The 18,789-nt window shown below is 49.7% G+C and overlaps 1 protein-coding gene across 2 annotated transcripts in view; it reads left to right on the forward strand.

Moving 5' to 3' along the window:
• Positions 1–12: 12 nt before the first annotated feature.
• Positions 13–18,789, forward strand: part of SEMA4D (sema domain, immunoglobulin domain (Ig), transmembrane domain (TM) and short cytoplasmic domain, (semaphorin) 4D) — a 76,182-nt gene continuing 57,405 nt past the window's right edge. For both annotated transcript variants that reach the window (XM_010844794.1, XM_010844793.1), the window contains exon 1: positions 13–2,109. The gene's annotated coding sequence lies outside the window, so the exon portion shown is untranslated. The remainder of the gene's footprint in view (positions 2,110–18,789) is intronic.

The following is an 18,789-nucleotide window of genomic DNA, read 5'->3' on the forward strand; positions in this document are numbered from 1 at the left end:
GCTTTCCCCGTTTTCAAGGCTGGACGCCGACACTTGGAGAGGCTTAGGGGCTTGCTGGGACCCTGCAGGAGAGCCTGGATGAAAGGCAGCTCCCTGTTCACGACCTGGAGCCTGAGGCCCTCACCCTGTGGCTGGGCCTGTGTGATCCTTGGAGACACCAAGGGGCCTGGTCCCCTTCCCCCTCCCTGCAGGGCTCTAAGGACCTTTCTCCTCGGGGACAGAAGCTCCTGGTTCCTCTCTTGGCCTGAGCCGGCCCTGCCCATGCTCCTGAATGAGCCCACACAGGAGAACAATTGGGTCCACATCGCAGGCGCACAGCTGGCCATTGAGAGGGACGAGAATGGGGCAAGCATGTTCCATGGGCTGAGGGAGGCTCACTGTGGCGGCTTGTGCCACTGCTGAACGGCTCCTTGTCATGGCCCCTGTGGAGCCCGCTGCCATGGCCTGTCCCTGTGGCCCCACCCAGGCTGCACCCTGGAGACCGAGGTGTCGGGACAGACCCCCTGGGCAGCAGAGCTCCCTGTGAGGACAGGGTGGCTGGGCCAGACTGTGTCCTGAGCACCATCCTCCCCTGTGACCGGCGTGGGGTGAGGGAGCCCGTTGGCGAGTGCAGCCCCCGGGAGAGGTAAGGCCACTGGGCTGGGCAGCAGGGACTTGGCTCTTTAGGGTTTGCTGCCAAGAAGCCTAGCATTTTCTTTTCTTTTTTTCCCGATGGTATAATTTATTTCCTGCTGGAGTATTCTGAGTGCCTGCCACATGAGACCTTGTTTAACCCTCTGAATAATCAGATGACCTTACAGTCATCCCCGTTTCATTGACACTGAGATGTGTACAGTGAGGCCGAGTACTTAGCGCATCCCAGCATTTTATTATTTGTGCAGATGGGTTTTTGTTTTCTCAGTTCTCATGGCTCAGGTGAACAGCAGTGGGCTGAGTAAGCAGACAGCTGTCCTTCTATCCCTCGACCCTAGTGACCAGGGCCTGAGTGACTGATGACCCTTCTCAAGGACCAGAGGAGTTTGTTTATGAGAAGTGCGTCTGTCTGTCCCGCAGGTCAGCAAGTGTCCAGGGCTGAGGCTGTGATTCAGGGCAGGCACTCTGCTGTCCAGGGGAGGCTCCCGGGTCCTTTTCTTGAGCAGGTGATTCAGATCCCTGTGGACGGATCATAATGTGGGCATGGGCCAGGAGTGCTCATCACCTCCCTTTATTGTTTGGAACAGCTTAGGTCTCTTGGTTTCTCGCTTTCATATGTGCTTGGTAAGTAGTGTGGGAAGGTCGTGTGCCTTCAGGCCAGTAGAACTTAAGTGTGTTGAAGTCCAATAACTGGGGAGGATGCTCGCTATATTTTGGAGGGGTTGCTGGGCCGGGGTTGGGGAGAGCTGGGGAGAGAGCCAGAAACACGCCAGAAATTCTGCCATACCAGCTTGGAAAAGCTCGGTGCTTAGGGGCCTGATAAAAAGAAACAGTGGCAGGAAAGTGCCCAGACTGAGGACTGTGGAGGGAGTTCTGAGTTTAGAATTAACATAGGAATAGGGCTGTGAATAGGGGTGCTTGTAATCCTTCCAAAATTGGGATAAAATTTGCATCTGAATGACTCATCAAGGCAAGATTGCCTTGGAATGTGTGGTTTCCTTCTTATTTTTCAGTTCCTACTACCAATCATTTGCATTTTTTATTCAACCGGCATTCTTAATGCTACCTTACGATTGCCCTCATCCTGACTTTTCCTAGCCTGGATTTCTGCATTGGCATCTCCCACCCTGTCTGTCTTCATGGAGGGTGTGCAGGACCGATGGTCTCCTTTCTCCGCCACCCCCATTCAACACAGCACCCACGTGGACGCCTAGCTCTCAGGCCAGCTGGCTCACTCAGCCCTCATAGGCAGATAGGTCTTGTTTGGACTTCCCAGGATTAAAAAAGTATATCTTAGTTATTTTTCAGTGTCAAGAAATTAGGAGACCACCTAAAATTCTAATTTTTTTTCTAGGAAAAAAAATCAAAAGAGTTAACACCTATTCAGTACTGAATGGCAGTAGGAGTCTGCAAGTCCCTAAAGATGTTCACATTCTAATCCCTGGAACCTGTGACTATGTTAAAGGGATTTTGCAGGTATGTTTAAGTTAAGGATCTTGAGATAGAGAAATTATTCTGATTTATTAGCTTCTGCTGTTGCTACTGTTTAGTCACTAAGTTGTGTCTCTTTGTGATCTCATGAAAGTGAAAGTCACTCAGTCATGTCCAACTCCTTGCAACCCCATGGACTGTATATACAGTCCATGGAATTCTCCAGGCCAGAATACTGGAGTGGGTAGCCTTTCCCTTCTCCAGGGGATCTTCCCAACCCAGGGGTCAAGCCCAGGTCTCCCGCATTGCAGGAAGAATCTTTACCAGCTGAGACACAAGGGAAGCCCAAGAATACTGGCGTGGGTAGCCTATCCCCACTCCAGCAGATCTTCCCAACCCAGGAATTGAACTGGGGTCTCCTGCATTGCAGGGGGATTCTTTACCAACTGAGCTATCAGGGAAGCCCTTGTGACCTCATGGGTAGACCCTAAATGTAATCATGAGGTTCCTAATGAAAGAGTCAGGAGGAAAGAGAGAAGATACTGTGCTGCTGGTAGAGGGGAGGAAAACTTTTCCTCTACTCTTCAGTTCTGTATGTGGGGCCTGTGAGTTAAACTAACAACAGATTAACAGGGGAAAACGCATATCGCATTTAATGTTATATGCACAGAGGCCTCACACAAAAGAAGTAAAAACCCCAAGAAGCAAGTAGGAATCGTGGTCTGGGCACGGGTGGGAAAAGAATTTTCAGATATGAGGCAGAAGGAGTGGAGAATACAGTTTATTAGAGTGGGAGACGCTGTTAGAACAGCGGGCCAGCGCAAGGGAGAACCAGCATTGAACAGGGGTCCTTAGTCCACTTTTATACCCAGGGTACAAGGAGTGGGATTGGGATCTTGCGGGTCATTTGCTGATTGGATGAGGCATGTATACGGGGTGGGGGAAGAGTAGGGCAAATACGTTCTCCGTAGGGTAGGAGGGGAGACAGGTTATACTGTTCCATTAATAGTTAAAACATGGGGAAGGGGAGGACGATAAGGGTCTGGTTCTTCCATTCCTGCATTCCAAGACCCTCTTGGTTTTATCTGCTCTTTCCTCCTTGGGTCACCACATCCCTCCCTCTCCTTATTTTTAGGGCCAATTCTTTGGCCCCTTTTGATACCCTGCTCATGTCTAACAATCTACCTGTTTCCCTTCTCAGGCATTTGGGAACCCAGTCTCAAAGGAAAAGGGGCAATGACTGCTCTGACTTCTTCAAGCTGTACAGGGGTGTCATGGGGCTCTGGGTTCCTTTTGCCTGCTTTCTGTCAGGGTGCAGGGAGATGAGAATCCATGGAATGATAAGGTGACTTGTTTCAGCATTGTTTTGAGTGTTGGTCAGGGAATAGTCTTGTCATACTACCACTTGGAGATTTGTTGTATTCTAGAAGAAACAAACTTAACAAGAAAGTTAAAGGTACGTGGCCCAAAGATTAATAGAAGTAGAAAAGCTGCTCAGGGGCTAGCCAGGAGAACCAGGCCCAGACCTTGGTTTGTGACGTTAGTGTTTCTCTGGGTACGAGAAGAGGTAGGAATTTGGTCTCATAAAATCTTTACCTGAAAACATCTGGCAGTCTGGAGGCTGGTTCTTCTGGGTTCTTCCCAGAGCACAGAGTGCCTTATTTCTGACCTCCGCCCTGAACTCCTTTCAGGAGTTGTTGAAGGTCAGCAGTTTGCAGTGGTCATGTTGCAATCTTTGTAGAGGCAGCTGGCAGGTGCCAACTTCCAGTCAGCAGGGTCCCTGCATAGCCACATATTTGACCATGCTTTGGGGGCATTTCATGGCCATTGTGTACCACAGTGCTGGGAAGGCTTTCTCAGGTTTAACAAAGATTCCATTGACAGGTCACCCAGTGAGCTGTTAATTGGACCAGGCCTTGCGAGTAGCAGAAATCTCTGGACCATACCTGTCTTACTAGCCTCTTGGTCCAGGAAAATATTCCTTTGTTGTTTCTTCCCATTTCTAGAGTTACATTATTACAGTCATTGATCTCATATGGAAGTGCATATCAGCATTTTATCACAGGATCAGTCACACATTTGGTAACGTAAGAAAGAATCTTCTGAAACAAGTGACATAGAGAACAATACAGCTAGCGGTTATTAGTAAGGTCACAAGTAAGAATTATAAGTCAAGAACTTTTATTACGTAGAGCCCAGTATACCCCAGGTCATCTGACTTTGTTTGTCAAATGACTATCAGTTCAGTTCAGTCGCTCAGTCATGTATGACTCTTTGCGACCCCATGAATCGCAGCACACCAGGCCTCCCTGTCCATCACCAACTCCCAGAGTTCACTCAAACTCATGTCCATCAAGTCAGTGGTGCCATCCAACCATCTCATCCTCTGTCATCCCCTTCTCCTCCTGCCTTCAATCTTTCCCAGCATCAGGGTCTTTTCCAATGAGTCAGCTCTTGGCATCAGGTGGCCAAAGTATTGGAGTTTCAGCTTTACATCAGTCCTTCCAATGAATATTCAGGACTGATTTCCTTTAGGATGGACTGGTTGGATCTCCTTGCAGTCCAAGGGACTCTCAAGAGTCTTTTCCAACACCACAGTTCAAAAACATCAGTTCTTTGGCGCTCAGCTTTCTTTATAGTCCAACTCTCACAACCATGCATGACTACTGGAAAAACCATGGCTTTGACTAGATGGACCTTTGTTGGCAAAGTAATGTCCCTGCTTATTAATACGCTGTCTAGGTTGCTCATAGCTTTTCTTCCAAGGAGCAAGCATCTTTTAATTTCATGGCTGTGAAGCATCTTTTAATTTCATGGTTGTGGTTACCATATGCAGTGATTTTGGAGCCCAAGAAAATAAAGTCTCTCACTATTTCCTTTGTTTCCCTATCTATTTCCCATGAAGTGATGGGACCGGATGCCATGATCTTAGTTTTCTGAATATCAAGTGTTAAGCCAACTTTTTCACTGTCCTCTTTCACTTTCAACAAGAGACTCTTTAATGCTTCTTCGAATTCTGCCGTAAGGGTGGTGTCATCTGCATATCTGAGGTTATTGATATTTCTCCCAGCAGTCTTGCTTCCAGCGTGTGCTTCATCCAGCCTGGCATTTCACATGATGTCCTCTATATATAAGTTAAACAAGTGACAGTATACAGCCTTGACATACTCCTTTCCCAGTTTGGAACCAGTCGTTGTTCCATGCCCAGTTGTAACTGCTGTTTCTTCACCTGCATACAGATTTCTCAGGAGGTAGGTCAGGTGGTCTGGTATTCCCATCTCTTGAAAAAATTTCCACAGTTTGTTGTGATCCACACAGTCAGAGGCTTTGGCGTAGTCAATAAAGCAGAAGCAAGGGAACATTTCATGCAAAGATGGGCACAATAAAGGACAGAAATGGTATCGACCTAACAGAAGCAGAAGATATTAAGAAGAGATGACAAGATACACAGAAGAACTATATAAAAAAGATCTTCATGACCCAGATAACCACCATGGTGTGATCATTCACCTAGAGCCAGACATCCTGGAATACAAAGTCAACTGGGACTTAGGAAGCATCACTACAAACAAAGCTAGTGGAGGTGATGGAATTCCAGTTGAGCTATTTCAAGTCCTAAAAGATGATGCTGTGAAAGTGCTGCACTCAATATGCCAGCAAATTTGGAAAACTCAGCAGTGGCCACAGGACTGGAAAAGGTCAGTTTTCATTCCAATCCCAAAGAAAGGCAATGCCAAAGAATGCTCAAACTACTGCACAATTGCACTCATCTCACATGATAGTAAAGTAATGCTCGAAATTCTCCAAGCCAGGCTGCAATAGTACGTGAACCATGAACTTCCAGATGTTGAGGCTGGATTTAGAAAAGGCAGAGAGGAACCAGAGATTAAATTGCCAACATCTGTTGGATCATTGAAAAAGCAAGACCAAGTGAAGTCACTCAGTTGTGTGCAACTCTTTGCGACCCCATGGACTGTAGCCTACCATGCTCCTCCATTCATGGGATTTTCCAAGCAAGAGTACTGGAGTGGATTACCATTTCCTTCTCCAGAGGAAAGAGCAAGAGGGTTCCAGAAAAACATCTACTTCTGCTTTATTGACTACTTTTCTTTAGCACAATTAAATTAGAACTCATTTACAACTTCAGCAGTATTGTTGCAGGAAGACGGACCCCTTCCAGGGCCTGAAACTGGGCTCTTGTCTAACGCTCAGAGATGAATTGTCTGAGGAGACACATGTGCTGACAAAGCAAGAGAGTTTATTGGGAAAGGGCACCTGGGTGGAGAGTAGTAGGGTAAGGGAACCCAGGAGGACAGCTCTGCCGTGTGGCTTGCAATATCGGGTTTTATGGTGATGGGATTAGTTTCCGGGTGGTCTTTGGCCAATCACTCTAATTCAGTCTGTCCTGGTGGCACACGCATTGCTCAGCCAAGGTGGATGCTAGCAAGAGGGATTCTGGGAAGTGGACAGACAGGCAGTGTCTCGTTTAGACCTTTCCCGAACTCTTCCAGTTGGTGGTGGCTTATTACTTCTGTGTTCCTTATCAGGATCTCCTGTCATAAAACAACTCATGCAAATGGTTACTATGGTGCCTGGCCAGGGTGGGCGGTTTCAATCAGTGTGCTTCCTCTAACAGTATTATTTAAAAAAAAAACAAAAAAAAGACACACACTGAGACATACAAAAATCCATACAGATAGACAGTTTACCGCTTGAGATTTAAAATTTCTCTTTGACCCACTCCCCAAGCCCACTTTTTTCTTTTTTTGAAGTTCTAATTTGCTCAAGGCTGAGGTCTCAGCAAAGTGGGCTGTGTATTTCAGGGACATGGAAAGGGTTAACTCCAAGCTTTTCCCTCGGCAGCCTTTTTAACAAGCTAGTTGTTTTTGATTGCATATGCGAAAGGAACCGGTTTTGTAGTTTCCAGTAAAAAATTTTCATTTTAACCAGTTTTCTCTGGGGTCTAAAGAATATCATGGCCAAACTGTGTCAAAAAGTCTTCTTTCCTTTCTGTAGTCATAGTTTTATACTTAAATTATAGACCAAATAGTGCTCAAATTGACTCTGATATCAGGGGCAGATCAGCTGATAAAATCATTGGATTGTTCCTCTAGTGGGAAGTGAGATCTTTGTCCCATCAGAAGAATCTGAAGGGTGAAGGGAATTTGCAGGAGTGGGGGAAGCTTGGTTCCCTCTTCACCTGAGAGAAAAGCGTAGTTAGAAGGGGATTCTTTAGAATGTTAGGAGAGTTTCTGATCCTTTAGCCTTTTGAATATAGGAGAAGGACCTGGACCAAAGGGACCCTCAGAATCCTTTCCTAGAGATCGTGTGGATATGAAAGGTCGAGTAGGGTTCATCCAGGAAATCCGCTGGAGAGAAACGGGGGGACAGGAGATAGGGAGGCAACAGAAAGACACACGCGGCATGAGTCCCTCAGATCCAGATTCTGACCGAGGGCCATGAAGGACTGAATGTAAGGAAATTCTGAGTCCTTTCCCTGCTTTTGAGGCTAGTGTGCCATTCAGAGACCTTTTTTTTTTTTTTTTAAGTTCCCTAGTTTGTACTGGGGCCAGGCCTTTTGCAGGGTCAACATTTTCCAGTTTCTGAGAATATAGCCAAGGGGTGAGTCTGAGAGAGACTCCTGGGATGTACCAGAACACACTCTTAGCCTACCTGCTGTAGAGTGGGGGTACTGAGAGTCACTGGCCGACAGAAAGGGGTCTCTTTGGTCCCAGTGATCTCTCCGTGCTACTAATGGCACAAAAATGGCCCAACTGTCCCAACAGTCACGTCTGACAGTGAGAGGTGATTTCTGAGAACCATATGGCTAAGGCACACTGTGACCCGGGGAGAGAGAGAGATTCCTGGGAGCAACTGGGTGACTCACCTTTGGCAATTCACTGAACTGTGGAAGGCTGTCTTGAAGGTTCAGCGCAACACCTAGGCTCCTGTAAATCAATCTGGACTGAAAGGGAAGAAGTGAAAGTGACAGGGAAGAAGGCTGAGGAATCCGCCTTACAGTCCTATCAGGGAGGCGTGGCCAGGGGACGATGGTCTCTGTTTTGCCTCAACCACTACGAGCCTGACACAGTGCACGGAAGTTGTCTTGCTAGGGGCGGATGCTCTTGGGGCCTGATCCTTTCTGTGTCCCCCTTATCTTCACATGGGAGTCTTCATGGCACCCTAATGGCTTTTAAGTGCCTGACCTGTTCCCACACAATGTTGGTTGACCTAGTCCTCAGTTGGAAAGAAGACACAGGAGAGACCCTCACCTGTTCGCGAGGTAGCTACTGGGCCACAGTGAGCAGTGTGGCCTTTGAAACACACCAGAGGGTAACCCTGGCCAGAGTTCCTCAGTTGCTTCCACAGCACCTGCCTGTTCGCAGAGGGTCTCTATGAGAAAGGAGAAGTGAGGAGGTGGGGAAGAGACCCCAAGTTCCCCGTACAGGCCACCAAAAATGTGGTCCCGGCGCAGGTTGGAAAAGAATTTCCAGACATGAGGCAGAGTGAGAGGAGAATAAAGTTTATTAGAGTGGGGGACGCTGTTAGAACAGTAGGCCAGCTCAATGGGAACTGACATTGAACAGGGGTCCTTAGTCCACTTTTATACTCAGGGTACAAGGAGTGGGATCGGGGTCTTATGCGGTCATTTGCTGATTGGATGAGGCATGTATACTGGGTGAGGGAAGAGTAGGGCAAATATGTTCTCCGTAGGGTAGGAGGGGAGACAGGTTATACTGTTCCATTAATAGTTACAACATGGGGGAGGGGAGGACAATAAGTTTCTGGTTCTTCCATTCCTGCATTCCAAGACCCTCTTGGTTTTATCTGCTCTTTCGTCCTTGGGTCACCACAGTAGGCTTGGGGCTTATGTATCATTTTAACAAAGGGCAGTCAGTTTTGAAGTGACAAGACAAAAGAAAGGGGGGTTGGGCTCCTGGGGACAGTAAATTGTGGGAAGATGACTAGGAAGCATATATAGGATGCTTAATAAGGTTAATTATGCAGACTCAGTGTCATCTCTGGTATACTTTTACAGAGAGAATTTATGTCCTGCTTTTAGGCAAATGGAGGAGGGCAGGGAACTCCTCTTGCATCTGCTGTTCTCAGTTGCTTTCAGCTCAAAAGAATCCTTATGCCCAGGTGGCCTCTTTGTCCTGTGTTCTTCACTGTCTTTACAGTAGAGGAATGAGCCTGGAGCCAAGGAATGCAGGAGGCCTCTGGAAGCTGGAAAAGGCTAACAATTTTCCACTGAGCCTTCTGAGGGCATGCATCCAGCTCTTCCGTTTTAGCCCAATGAGTCCCATGTCAGATTTTTGACCAACAGTTGCCATAACAAATTTATGCTGTTCTAAGCCACCAAGTTTGTAGTGAAACTTTATGGCAGCCATACAGAACCAATGTAGGTCCCTCAAGCAGCCATAGGAAACCCACGTAGGTCCCTTAAGACATGGTTTTGTGCTCAGAGTGTTGCAGAGAAGAAGCCAGTTCTGACTCCATGTTGGAACTGTTTGCCTCGATTTTCCTTGCTTTTGTTATTGCAGTCATACATAAAGGCCTGCCTCAAAGGCCCTTGCCCCTCTGCCTGACTGTAAACTAAAGTGCCTTTGTAGCTCACAGATAATCTGACCGTGCCCATCTGTGAATAGCTACACCAAAAAGAAGAGATTAACATACCCCTTCCAAAGGCTGGCCAGTCCCTTGGAGATGCTTTGAGAGACTGACGACCCTTTCACTTTACTTCCCACTGCTTCTCCCTCTCTAGTCTGCCTTCTGACTTCACTTCCTTATTGCTTCTTTCTCTTTGACTCTACTGAAAAACCTGGTATTCCAGACCCAGACAAGATGGTTACTCTGAGACACTAGTCTGCCATCTTCTCAACCAGCTGGCTTTCTGAATAAAGTTGTTTTCCTTGCTTCAGCATCTCGTCTCTCAGATTCACTGGCCTGTCGTGCGGTCAGCAAACGAGCTTGGACTCGGTAACAAGAGGAGTTTCACAATCACTTACAGAGATGAGATAAATGAAACCATTACCAGGCAGCAAAGAAAGTGTAAAATTTAGTGTGAAACTGCATCATGTAGGCCAGTGATATTCAAACTTTAGGTAAGAATCACCTGGTAGGCCTAAGCAGATATAGCTTATGCAAACTCAGAGGGCTGTGGAGGGCTGAGAATGTGCCCACAGGACAGGACTCTGCTGGCACTTCTGCTGGCCCGGCATGGAACTTTGTGTCGCCTTCTAGACCTCGGGTGCTACAGGGGTTTAGAGGAGCTCAGAAGGGAGTGGCAGTCGCTGGCTTGCAAAGGATATGTGCGTGCATGCCAAGTCACTGTAGTCCTGTCTGACTCTTTGTAACCACATGGACTGTAGCCTGCCAGGCTTCTCTGTCCATGGGATTTCCCAGGCAAGAATACTGGATTGCCATGCCCTCCTCCAGGGTTGGCATGAGGGTTGCCATGCCCTCCTCCAGGGGATCTTCCCAATCCAGGGATGGAACCCACGTGTCTTATGTCTCCTGCATTGGCAGGTGGGTTCTTTACCACTGAGCTACCAGGGAAGCCCTTTGCAGAGGATAGTAGGGTTTAACAACAGGAGGAAAGAGGAGATGATGTGTCTGGGGATTGGTAGGGTGGGAGTAGGAAGTGTGTTGGTGCTCTGCCGGACCTGAGCTGCACAGAGAGGGCAGGAGCAGTCATCTCCTGTCCAGCATCCCTTCCTTCCCAGGGACCTGACCAGGCATGCGCTGTGCATGCAGCACTCGTGCGTTCAGGGCCAAGTGAGCAGCCATGAGCCCTGAGTTCACAATACAGAGAGGACAGAGGACAGTGTGAAGGAGGAGTGGCTTCCCCATGCCTCGTTGCTTGCTGGGTGGCTGCTCATTTCAGGAGCCCCACAGCCTGGCTCTGGGCTAGCCACTCCCCCCACCCCACACCTGCAAGCTCCTGGTCCTGGCCTTGCCTCTGGTTGGATTATGTCCTGTCACAGGTCTCCTGTGTGCCCTTGCCCTCAACACAGTTGAACTTCTGCATGGCCAACTGACCTTTTAATTCAGCGAACTGTCCCTCTTAGACTTTAGATCTGAGCCCCTTCTGCTGTGGCTCAGGACTTGGAGCACATCTATTCCAGCTTATGTATTTCCACTGGGTTCAGCATCTTAGCCCCACAGTGGGGCCACGGGTTTTGAGAAGCATCTGTGCAGCTCTAGTTTAGCTTTGTGTAAGCAAGGCCAATGGATTCATTTCCTTTATGGATGTTTTTAGCTTGTTCTATGACATTTCCTGCAAGTTAGAGGCTCTGAGTATTTCGCCAGCTCCCCCTCCCTATCCTACCTATTCTTAGCGGATTGGGTCTGCAGTATGCTGTACTCCTGGACTTTGTGAACTTGGATTTTGGTAGAAGTGCCCTCTCTGGTTTGGAATTTGACTATCCTCTTAGCTGTTTGTATGAGAGAGGTGGGTTTAATGCAGGAACAAGCTTTTGGAAATGGTTATGATTTCCACCAGAGGTACTATTGACATTGTCCCTTTTCACATAAAAATTGCCTTAGAAACTTTTTCTAGACCTCGTTAGTTGCTCAGTTGTGTCCGACTCTCTGCAACCTCAGAGACTGTAGTCTGCCAGGTTCTTCTGTCAGGGGGATTTTCCAGGCAAAATTACTGGAGTGGGTCACCCTTCCCTTCTCCAGAGGATCTGCCTTACCCAAGAATCGGACCTGGGGTCTCCTGCATTGTAGGCAGATCCTTTACTGTCTGAACCAACCAGGACCTTACCCTGAGGGAAATATTTCCCAACAAACCACGTGAACTTTGACCTCCACCTTTTAGCCAACAGTGTCTGTGTATAATCAATTGTCAGCTCTAACCCTGGTCTCCAGGGTTCTCAATCATCTCTTTACTTTATTTCAGAACATACAGATGCACACCCCCACACCCCCACACACTACACGTACCACCCACACAGACGTGTGTTCCAGCTGACCGTGGATCTCTGTCAACCTGGAGTGTGTGGCCGGGAGTGTTTGGTGGGGACAGTGAGCCTCAGTCCACAAGGTGGCCAGAAGCTTCCTGCTGACATCCTCACTTCTTGAAGTCTCCAGGAGCTTGACTGTCACCAGGATCGTGGGCCCTGACCCTGCCTGGAACTCAGCTTCCCCATCTGGTGGTGGGGATGGGGTAGCGTGGAGTGGGAACCAGTGGACATGGGACAGGCCTGGCTGGCTGTGCAGGCTATCAGAGCCCACTTTTCAGAAGTGCCATTATGTCTCCCGGCCAAGGTCTGGCCCATCTTAGAGCTCAGACAATTAGAGACGGCTCCCACGGTGATCATACATGGCAGTGCTATGTGAGTTCTCCACCTGCAGATGTCTATTCCAGTGGAGTGAGCCTAGAGGAAGGGCCAAGTCAGTGGGGGCAGAGGTTCTAGAAGGGCAGGGAGCTCCTGGTGCTTCCGTGCTGTCTTGGGTGCTCCCAGATGCCCCCCCCCACCCTCACCTCTCTCCTTGTGCAGGGGCGCTGTTCTACCGCTCCTGTCACTTTCCTGTCCTGGAGAGAAGAGCCGTGGAAGGATTGACGGCTGAGTATCCCTGGATGCTGGTGTTTTCTCGTTAGTTGCAGCACTGTACACCTTTGAGTGACTGCCTTGTTGGCTCATGGCACCCCTGGGTGCAGTTGCAGTGCTGGGTGGTGATGGTGTCACTGGCTGGGCCACCTTGGAAGGGCGGCAGGTTGTGGGTGTCTGAGGCATATTCACTGAATATCCCTGCTGCGGAATATAATTGCACCGTATGTATGGGTATTTCACACTTGCTTCATCAGTAGATTTTTCGGGTGCTTCCCTCCTTTGGCTTGTGAATAATGCTGCCCTGAATGTGGGTGTGCAAAACCTGTTTGAGACCTCACTTTCAGTACATTTGGGTGTATAATTGGAAGTAGAATTAAGAGATCATGGGCAATTCTGTATTTAATTTTTTGAGGACCCTCCATCCTGTTTCCTATAGCAGCTGTGCCATTTTACATTCCCACCAACAGGGCACAAGGGCTCCAGTTTCTCCACTTTCTCATCAATGCCTGTTTTCTGTTTGTTTTTGTTTTTATTGTAACCATCCTAAGGAGTATGTCTTTGCTTTAATTAAAGCCTCAATTTGGAAACTCACCTAATTTTCATGTGGTTATTAAGTATCATTCTGCAGCACCAAATCCAACTCTATTATTCAGGCCCTACACATCCCCAGAGGGCATCTCAGGGAGAGCCTTGCCCAGAGGAGGGAGAACCAGAGGCCAATTCTGCCTCTTTTACTTTATTTCCTCACCACCACCCCCCCGCACCCGTCCTTGTGTTCTATAAAAGAACCTGGCATCCAAACCCCATAAGATGGTTATCTTGAGACATTAGTCTGCCTTCTTAGTCTGCCAACTTTCCGAATAAAGGCATATTCCTTGTCTCAATACCTCTCGGATTCACTGGCCTGTTGTGTGGTGAGCATGGCAAGCTTGGACTCGGTTGACATTTGGACCTGGCCATGGGCTGGCTGGGGACTGTGCTCCAGGACATGGTTGAAAAGGACACTCTGCTGACAGTTCTGGGACCTTTCAGGTTGAGAAAATCAGGCTGACCTGTGTTCTGGAGCTTCACTCTTGGCAGGACTGTTCATTGCCCATGTGCTGCCTTCAGCAGCCCCGATGTGAGGCAGGAGAGTGGCACCCATGGGGGCTCTGCCCACCTTGGCCTCCACTCTCACCTGGTTCCATGGTCTCTGCTGCACATGTGCACGTGTGTGTTCGGTCCTTTTGAATCTGTGTCTGTGGCCTCATGTTGCTCTTGGGGTCCCCTGTGAGTGGGCAGACGGCTTTGGCGGGAGCTCTATGGAGGGTGTTGGCAAGCTCTTGCCTAGGAGGCTGCTCAGAGCCCCCTGGGGGTGGGTTGGGGGGACAGGCTCTGCAAGCTGCTGGAGATCCGGTAGAGATGGGACAGCACCCCGTTTCCTGAGGTCCTTCTCTCATCTGAGCAGGACTCAAGCTCCTCATCCTCACCCCAGCACCAGAGTTCCCGTGGGAATGAACTGTCCTTCGGAGACTAAGAAACTGGAGAGGTAAGGTCTGAGCTGTGAGCAGAGGCCACCTGCTGCTCCTTGTGGCTGCTGGAGAATTCTCAGGGGAGGAAACAGCATGGGAGCCCTGAGGGGGCTGCCCGGCTGTGCAGGGGCCTGGCCAGGGCTCCTAGGTGAAGGGGGCAGAGCTGGCCGGGGATGTGGGAAACTGAATCTTGGAGCAGGCAGGACCTGAAGAAAGGAAGCTGGTAGCCATGGTCTCAGGGGTGACTTGGTGTGGTGTGTGTGTGTGCTTGTCTTCACACTTCTGGGCCTACCTGTCCTGGGGTGCACTGCTCCTCTTTCTCTTGGTTTCACATTCTTGTTATTGGAGAGGACACTGGAGGGTGTTCACTTACGTATTTTAGTGTTCCAGGGCTCTCACTCTCACTTCATCTTCTCAGGTCTCGGCTCCCAAGTGCCCCCAGGGTCTCTGCCTGGCTCTCCAGGTGTGAGAAGCACTACCCAGAGCAGCATGGGGAGCTGCCTGGTTGGCACTGACCACACTCAGCTGGCCCTGCTGTCTGATTCTGTCTTGTTTGCACAGAGTCCATGGGCATTTGCATCTGGGTCCTTGGTTGACCGCTGATCAGGTTTTTCTTCCCCCTGGACCACAGTGTTATGGGAACGGGGCTGTGGGTTGGGTCTGCCTCACACGTGGGGGTAGAGGAACAGAGAACTGAGACACTGTGGCAGCTGCGCGTGGCCCGTTCCTGGCTGTCGGGGACGGCTCTGTGCCAGCCCTTCTCCCATTATGGACTCTAATGGCTCTTCATCTCTTCAGGGGCTCTTACTGCAACTGCTGAAGACCTTGGTGATCCAATGGCAGCCACATCCAAGATTAGTGAGGGCTGTTTGATTTATATTCTCCGAGAGCATTCTCTCTGAGACCTGCAGCTGACTCATCCCAGTGACTGAATGTTTTAGAGTTAAATCAGTGATTACTGAGCCACTGCAGGTGTCCAAGGCACCTGGCAGCTGTGGGCACTGCTTCCACTGTCCCTGGGTGGGCCTCACTCCCATGCATGGGCAGGGCCAGAGGCTGCCTGTCCTTGCTTGGATTTCACAGGCTGGCTCTGGGCAACCCTGACTGCCCTCTTCCTCCCTTCCATGGATCTTCTCACTCTTTATGTTGGAATATGAACGTTTGGCTGCTGAAGGAGGCAACTGCTCACATCAGTAACACCTATCCCCAGATGTCCTCGGGTAAGCAGGTGCAACCCGGCAGGGTGACATCTTTTAGGACAGGGTGTAGGAGTCACAGGCCAAGACCAGAGCAGCTCAGAGGTGTGTAGAAGTGGTGGATTTCCTCAGACTTTAAGGACAAAGCTCTTTCCCTCTCTGATCAGTTTCTTTGGGAAAAATTGTTGTAAAAAGAGCAAAATATGAAACTTGGTAAGAGTTGTTTTTCTTGCAGCTGTTGCCCCTGGCAGGATTAGGCAGCTTCACTGCCACGATCTCATTAAAGGCTTAGTGAATGGCTCCAGGCATTCCGTGGTAGATTTTAATGTCATCTCTAATGTGCGTGGGTATCATCTATCATGCTGAGTGGTGTTACAATAATCCACGTACTTTTAGGCTAGCTGCATCTGCCAGCGCAGACTCTGAGGGGCTGAGGGGCTAAGTGGCTGGCCTGGGGTCACACAGCTGGTAAGGGGACCAGAGCTCAAACCTGGGCAGCTGGGCCCAGCACCCAGACTGATTTATGTCCCTCCTGGTGGGTACATGGATGGGGCCGACTTGATGGGGCAGCACAGGTGGGGCAGGGGGTGGTGGATGCCGTGTAACACCCAGAGATGGAGACACGAGTAACCAGGGTCGGACTGGGGACTTGAAAGTGCAGATTCTAGTCTGGCTGAGGACGGGAAGTGCTGGAAAGCCACCCCAAGAATGGGAAGACTGCACTCCTGGGGGCGCTTGGGGCCACCTTCTCCTTTGCTGTGGAGTGGCCTGGGGGCAAAAAGACTGAAAGAATCTGGAGGAACTGTTGTTGTTTGGAAATGACGTGATTGTTTTGTAAGAAAAGGACTGAAAAATTCATTTCCTAATGTAAAAAAATTAGAAGATGCAGAATAGTCCAAAGAAGATAATTAAAGATGCCCCTGAACTGAGCACCGCCCATGCCTGGCCCCTCTCCTCTGCCTACAACAGGTGGTCATGGCCAGCGTGCTAGGGGCCCACAATCAGGTGCTTGGCTTCAGCGAGCTCACCTGTGGAGACAGGTAATGCTGCCCTGTTGGGATCAGGGAGTGAACTCCAGCCTGTGCTTGGAGCCGCAGTGCTCACACCCTTCTGGGTGTGCACCTCCCTGGCAATTTCTTTACGTGAATAAGCTTACATTTAAGTGCTGTTTTATCATCTCTCTTTTGCATTTAATGATATATTGTGTTTATCTGTACTTGTCAACAAGCATTAACTTGATGGTTTGTGCTGCCTGCAGAGCGTGCTGTAATATTTATTTACTTATTTAGCCAGTTCCTGATGAGTGTACATTTAGATTCTGAATTTTTACTTTCGTTAAAGAGATGTGGAGATAAACACTCCTGGGCTGGCATCCTTTTGAACTTGTAGGATTGCTGAGTCCAAGGAAACCTGTGTGGCAGAGCTTGTCAGACTCCTCCAGAAAGCTAGGCGAAGCTCCGCCCTCACCAGTGAATGATAACTGTTGTGGATCCCCTGGCCTGGGATGATACGGATCCATGGGCCATGCTGCTGGCCAGGTGCCAGCTCTTGCCAGAGTTGGGATAGGGGGATGTGAAGGAGGCTTTGCAGCCTGGCAATAGGAACCACCAGGGAAGCAGTAAATTGTTTCCCACTAGAGACTGAGGGGGCTTGTAGTCCACTGACAGTGGGTTCCCTGCAGGAGCGTGGAGTGGAAGGGAAGGCGGGGTTACCCAGTGTGGCTCTTCTTGGCTTTTTGAGATAGAAGAGAGATGCCCCAGGGACCTGGCAGGGTAGAGGGCTGGGAAGAAGAGGGTGGGCTGGACAAGCTGGAGCAGGCGCTTCAAGTTTCCAGCCTGCAAAGTGGGAGAGCCTTGTTACGTGTGTCCTGGCCTCTGAGTAATCCCCGGCCCTGTGGCTGAAATGTTTCTAGAAACTTCCGTCACCTGTGGATGCTTTAGATGTGGCTGCCACTCAAGCCTGGAACCTGTCCTCGGCAGCCAGGCAAGACCATTTCCCCAGGCAGACCTACCCACTGGGTGCTCCCCTCTGAACACAGGATGAAGCAGCAACTTTCCCAGGCTTTTGTAATTACAAAGTTTTTAATGAGGTTGTATCATCAGTTGAGTCTTCAGAATGTCCTGAGACAACTTGACATTGAACAGAAGCCACGTTCTTCTGAGCATAAAACTAGCGTCACTTTTCATTCACTCTGCAGACTGCAGTTTGTGTAAATTATTTCATTTCACTCTTAGGCCTCTGTCTTAAGCTAGCAAGAGAAAATGGGTAGTGTGCACTCCTGCTTGGCCTAGTTAGCAGAGAGCATTTATTTGGAAAGGGCTTGCTTCCTCGACTTCCCTGGGGAAAGGCGTCACTCGGAGGCAAGGACAAGTGGATGGCCTGGAGATACAGATACAGGCGTCCTCAGCCAAAACCATCTTTTCCAAAGTGTCTACTGAACTCCTGACTTGGAACGAGTTGAGATTTTGATAAGAAACTGGATTTAAATGAGCCCATTTAGGCCCAGAGCTGTTTGCTAATGCCCTGTGGTCCACCTGGTTCAGGTGCTCCAACTTGGAGTGGGGAAATTTCAGCCCTGAGGAGTGGCGAGGGGCCGTGGGGAGCAGGCCTAGGGTCAGACAGTGGGATTCGAACACTTGACCCCACCGATCGACACTGATGTGGCTCCTTGGTGTTCTTATCTGCGAATATCTGATGATGATTGTGGAATCCCTGCGAGATGTTGGTACATTCCTGGGGTCATAAGTGGCCTGACTCACTCCCTTATTGGCCCCACCCCTAGAAGGTTCAAGCAGTGATGATGGGGAAGTCAGTGCTCCGCTGTGCATCTGCTTGGCTTCTTACAAGTGAGGCGAGTGAGGCTGAGACTAGAGGTAACCAGAGGGGTGGGGGTGGCTGCTGGTGGGGTGGGGGAGCTGCCTGCAGGCCTGCATCAGGTGGTCTGGTCCACGGGAGCTGGGGCCACCCCGGCTGTCGGTACCCTGGGAGGCACTGCTTACTGGGCCTGAGATGGATGACTTCTACCCCCGGGTCCCTTCCTATTAATTTCCAGACCCAGAGCTTTGAGGGCCTAGAAGGGACCCTGAGGCTGAGAAGGATGCTGAGGGACTGATGGAAGGTAGGCAGGGCAGGGCCAAGCCAGCCCTAAGGGAAGCCTCATTGGCTGCTGACAGGGTCAAGGATCAGGACAAGAATTCTGTTTTTCTCGGCCCCCACAGGAAACTGTGGTTGGAGGTTTTCTGCTGTTTCAGGAGCACTTCCTCCCTGGGGGCGCCCATCACCCCACACCTGGAAGCAGGGCTGGCGTGAGTGCTGTCAGGGTCCCAGCGCAGGGGGAGCACGGTCCTGGTGGAGGGGAAGCCATCCTGGACTGAGAGTGGCCAGTGCCTCAGTTCCCTCCCGTCTGGAATGAGGGGCCAGAGTCTCGGAAACTAGGAGAAAACCTCCAACCACAGT

The sequence above is a fragment of the Bison bison genome, unplaced genomic scaffold (genome assembly GCF_000754665.1).
Source record: "Bison bison bison isolate TAMUID 2011002044 unplaced genomic scaffold, Bison_UMD1.0 scf7180017864209, whole genome shotgun sequence".
Lineage (NCBI taxonomy): Eukaryota > Metazoa > Chordata > Mammalia > Artiodactyla > Bovidae > Bison > Bison bison.